General features: G+C 42.1%; 1 pseudogene; it reads left to right on the top strand.

Moving 5' to 3' along the window:
* The first annotated feature begins 807 nt into the window (after nt 1-807).
* On the top strand, nt 808-1,453 carry LOC138087705 (ras-related protein Rab-2B-like; annotated as a pseudogene).
* Nucleotides 1,454-5,627: the final 4,174 nt, after the last annotated feature.

The raw sequence follows: 5,627 nt of genomic DNA, 5'->3' as shown, positions 1-5,627 counted from the left end.
ATCTCCTGCATTGGCAGGTGGGGTCCTTACCACTGAACCACCAGGGAAGCCCATTCCATATATAGTAGGGGCTTAATTAACATATTTAGGCTAAACTGAATCAATTCTCAAGCTTATGACATACAAAGTGAATTTCTCAGTCAATCTTAGACTTCTTGGACATCTAATACCAAGGAGCAAGCCAGATAACAGACACTATGACATTAAGGTAGCTGATGCTTGTTGGTGTCAGGTACAGTTGACTTCAACATATTATTTATATCATACCTGACATACAGCACTCGAAAGGGATAAGGATATAGTGAGATACAAGTATGGAAATGGCTGGTTGAAGAACAGCTGAAGAAGATCCAAAGGGATTATTTTGTTTCACAAATACTGGAACATCTGGATTAGAGGAAATTTAAGTATAGTATGCAGGAAGCAGGAGGAACCGTGCTGTGTATCTGTGTATCAGAGGACACGGCAGTAGCAGACAGACGTGTAGAAAATCCAGTGGATCTTGTGTGTACAGCTAAAGGGCTAGGTAAGATCCACACCACTTCATTTATGTGAACTGCTCAGATCACAGAGGTGCTTTGAGGTCTGGCATGATTTCAGGGGCTTGAAATGGGCACAGACATTTCTTGGAAAAGATTGACGCCTTCATGATATTCTTAAGAAGTTGTGTTTCAGACATTGTCATAATGAATTTCACACTCACCAACCCACCCTAATGTCCAACAACTCAGAAGGATTGTCACCATCCTTATTAAAAAAGCTGGCCTAAGGAGCTGGGCGGATATGGAATCCAGAGGAAAAGGGACAATGACTTATGATTATCTCTTCAAGTACATCATCATTGGGGAAACAGGTGTGGGGAAGTCATGTCTCCTGCAGTTTACAGACAAGCAGTTCCAACCATGGTCCACGACTTCACAATAGGCGTGGAGTTTGGGGCCCGTATGGTCAGCATTGATGGAAGACAAATCAAGCTGCAAATCTGGGATACGGGTGGACAAGAATCCTTCTGTTCTATCACCCATTCCTGCTACAGGGGAGCAGCTGGTGCACTGCTGGTGTGCGACATTACAAGGCGTGAAATTTTCAACCACCTGACCCCATGGTTAGAGGATACCCAGCAGCACTCTAGTTCCAACATGGTTATCATGCTGATTGGGAAAAAGAGTAACTTAGAGTCCTGTAGGGATGCGAAGAGAGAAGAAGAAGGCTTTGCTCGGGAACATGGACTTATATTCATGGAAACTTCAACCCAAACAGCCTGCAATGTTGCGGAGGCCTTCATTAACACAGCCAAAGACATATATAGGAAAATCAGCAGGGTTTATCTGATGTCCACAGTGAGGCAAATGGCATCAAGATTGGCCCCCAGCAGTGTATTTCAACCTCAGTGGGACCCAGTGCCTCCCAGCGGGGCTCCCGGGACACGGGGGCTGACTGTGTCTGCTGCTAAACAACTGGTCTGGACTCTTTTTTTTCCTTCCTGGAACAGCTTCAGATCAATAGGCTTAAAGAAAGAGGTCTTACATGCTTTGGCTGAGAAAAGCCTCTTTTCAAGGTGTGACGTTTTGCCTCTCCACTTAAAGCGAATTTGGGCCGTTATTGGCCTGTCCTTCAGGGGCATGAGCATTCCCTATAAATTAGGGCTCTTCTCATCCTCCTGTTTTAATTTGTACAATGTAAGGATCAAAGCTGATTGTCATGGCATTTCAAAAATAAATTCTTTTATAAGCAGACACAATCTACTCCCCACCAAGAATTAGTAACAAAAGTCTAGGGCATTCTGCTTGAGCCCTTGAGGTGACTGGGATCTGGCTGCCTGTTGGGCCGTAGGGCCTAAGTCTAGGGATTTCATTGAGGTTTTTCACTTGCCACTATGCAAGAATTGTTGCAGAAGGCAGTTCCTTCTACCTGAGCTGCTCAAGGATGATGAACACTTCTCCACCATCCCATTTCTAGCTTGTCTTGCTTCAGAGTAACCACAAAACTTTTGAGAGCAGTGGAGTTGCTCCTGGACCTATAGCCACTTCGTATCATTATCTAGAGAAAACATCTTTCCCTGTTTGTTTTGTTTTAGGGACCAGACCTAACATTGATAAGTCAGTGTCTTTCACCAAATAGACTCCTACAGTTTTATCCCACTCACTTCTTAAGGAGACCTATTTAGACTTTCTATCAAGCTAATCTGCTTACTGCACATAACATATGTGCTTCCACTCCTACGCCTTTGCACACGCCCTACCGCACACTACTGTTATACTCACGGAGTCCATATTTTTTTCCTTTGGAAAGCCTTCCTGGACTGACCTAGCGGCTTCTGAACACTTATTGACACAGTACCTTTTAGCTTTCAAATACTGTTTATTCATATGTATATTTCTTTGTATTTATGTTACTTTGTAAGTATGTTTTATAGTAGCTTTGTGTGTGGAACCTGTCTCCCCACATAGGTTCTAAGCTCCCTGGGAGGAGGAACCCCTGGTATCCTTTTACTTTGTAAACTACTTCCTCCACCATTCCTTCATAGCGCCTAGTGCTACTCCTGTGATCACTGAATTTGACAAAGACTTGGAACAGGTTTAGTTTAGGCTGCAGAGGAAACAAAAAGCCTTACAGTCATCTCTTTGTAATTCCATCTCAGTCTCTTCTATCTGCTTACCCTGGATTCTATATTGCTCTTCTCCCTCTCCCATCTCTCCCTTCCCTGGCTCTTTGCCTCCATTCCATGCAGCATACAATAAAGCGGCCTGCTTCCAAGCAATCAAATAAGTGGATACTTCTCCATTTGAAGAGCATACAATACTGTCCTAGTCAAGTCTGTCTTTGATGTACTTATCATGCAGCCTTCTGGGTCAGTTGCTATACTGATGTCTCATTTTCTTCCACAGCACTGCGGTCTTGTGAATTTTTCTTTTTTTTTTTGGTTGTCGAATTGTTTCATTATTAAATATATGCATGTATCCAAGCTGCTCATTAAAACAAAAACAAAAACTGGCCTAACTGAGAAATTACTTTTATTGAGCAAGGAAGGAATTCGTGTAACAGGAAATGCAGCAGGGGATGCCACATAAGGGAGCTTTCTACCAGAGGCCCTTTCCTAGCAAAGAAAACGCGTTCAGTGACAAGGATTTCAACAAGGAAGAAGAGAACATTTTCTCACTAGGTAAGTGGAAGAGTAGACTCCATTCCTGCCATTCCTGCTGCCCCCTAGGACTATGAGATATCAGGAACTATTCAAATACAGTCACAGGATCCTTCGCAGAGAAGAGAAACAGGCTCAACAGGTTTTCCAGTGTAGAAATCTTAAATATGCATTTAACGCGATCACATGGAAAATAAAAGTGGTTTAAGGACACAGTCAGACCTTACAAGTTCATATGCACTTTACCTGTGAAATATAGCATTCTTCCTCTATTTTATACACATACACATGTGCACACTCACATATTTGCACATGCACGCGCACACACACACACTGGTCCCCCTTTGCACATTTTAATTCTACCTAGAATCAGAGACAAATCTATTCCTAAACGTATTTTTTTCTAGATCCTTTTTTTAAAAAAAGACAAACAGGAAATACATCAGTTCAGTTCAGTCACTCAGTCGTGTCCGACTCTTTTCGACCCATGCATTGTAGCATGCCAGGCTTCCCTGTCCATCACCAACTCCCGGAGTTCACTCAGACTCATGTCCATCGAACCGGTGATGCCATCCACCCATCTCATCTTCTGTCGTCCCTTTCTCCTCCTGCCTTCAGTCTTGCCCATCATCAGGGTCTTTTTTAATGAGTCAGTTCTTCGCATCAGGTGGCCAAAGTTTCAGCTTCGGCATCAGTCCTTCCAAAGAATATGCAGGACTGATTTCCTTTAGGATTAACTGGTTTTGATCTCCAAGGGACTCGCAAGAGTCTTCTCCAACACCACAGTTCAAAAGCATTAATTCTTTGGCACTCAGCTTCCTTTATAGTCCAACTCTCACATCCATACACGACTACTGGAAAAACCATACCTTTGACTAGGCGGACCTCTGTTGGCAAAGTAATGTCTCTGCTTTTTATTTTTATTTTTTTGTAAAATAAAATTTTTTTCCATATTTGTGGATGACATTATTGTCTATGAATAAAATCCCAAGAAAAAGATATTGGAAAAGAAGAAATAAAACCACAACAAACGGACATGAAGAACTGAAAAATGGACTTCAGCACACATCTCACAACTTATAGAAAAGTAATTCAAAATGTAATGTACTTAAATCGTAATTTACATTGATTTATTTTACAATTTTAATAGGGAAAATGTAATATAAAGAATCATTAACTCTAGCGGGGGATTGAAGTAATGGGAGACTGGCTCGTAAGGAGTAAAGAGAACTCTAAAGAACACAAGAATAGCAGATATGAGCAGCAATCACCGTCTCTAGGGCCAAGGTAGAGCCCACAGGGAGGGAACAAGCGCAGAAGAGGGCCATACCCTCGAGGCTTTGGTCCAGGCCTCCTTGCTCACTGGATGGTGGACAAGTTCTCTGAAGCTGTAGTGTCTCTGCTTTTTAATGTTCTGTCTAGGTGGGTCATAGCTTTTAATTTCATGGCTGCAGTCACCATCTGCAGTGATTTGGGAGCCTCCCCAAAAATAAAGTCTGTCACTGTTTCCACTGTTTCCCCATCTATTTGCCATAAAGTGATGGGACCAGATGCCATGATCTCAGTTTTCTGAACCCCATTAACAGTATGAAAAGGAAATACATGGCATAATTATTTTTTCCCATGAGTTTTCTGCCCAATAATATAATTCTGAAAAATTAAAATAAAAAATGTATAGCCCTTCTAATCTAAAAATCTTTTTTATAGCTTTATTTTCTTTCATACAAAAGATGAAATGAATGTGATACTACATTTAAATCTGTTTATGAGTTGGAAGTATCAGATAATCACTTCTCCTACCGTATATTGATTTTTTTGTTATGAAGCATCCATTAAGCATTTCATCTTCACCACAACTATGAAACAGGTACTATTGCTACCTCCATTTTACAGATGGCAAACCTGAGGCTTAGAGAGGTTAGAAGGTGGCAGGGTAGATTCAGAGACTTGAAAAACTCACCCAAAGGCCAAGAGTTAGGACGGAGCAGTGAATTTAGTACTTTGTGCTGAATAAATCTGGGTACAGAGTACATCAAGAAAGACAGAAAGCCAAGTTCACGTGAGCAGCTGGGAATGAGGACATCAACAGAGGAGGACAAGGCCTAGGGAAAGGCAAGTCCATGGTTCATAACCCCAAACTCCACAGGGATGGAACAAGGTGCAAGAGGTCTTGTTATGCCCACTCATGTCCCAAGAGGGCAGGGACCACGACTATGTGCCTAAGCAGATTTCGCTACCTGACTCTCTTCCTATCTTCAGGGCCCATCACAGTGCTCACACGGTAACAGGCAACTAAAGAAAGCTTGCCAAAGCAGGCAGGAGTGAAAGGGTTAGAAATGCAGTCCATGAGCCTAGGAGAGAAATTTGGGGTGCTAGCTTTATTTGTTAAAGCTGTTTGCTTGCAAATGACAGAAACATAATTCTGAGTTAAGCAAAACAGGATATTTATGGGCTTTTGTGATGAAACTGGGGAACAGGCAGGATA

The sequence above is a fragment of the Capricornis sumatraensis genome, chromosome 10 (genome assembly GCF_032405125.1).
Source record: "Capricornis sumatraensis isolate serow.1 chromosome 10, serow.2, whole genome shotgun sequence".
Classification (NCBI taxonomy): Eukaryota; Metazoa; Chordata; class Mammalia; order Artiodactyla; family Bovidae; genus Capricornis; species Capricornis sumatraensis.
Note: the sequence above shows the minus strand (reverse complement) of the source record. Positions and strands in the feature narration are given on the sequence as shown.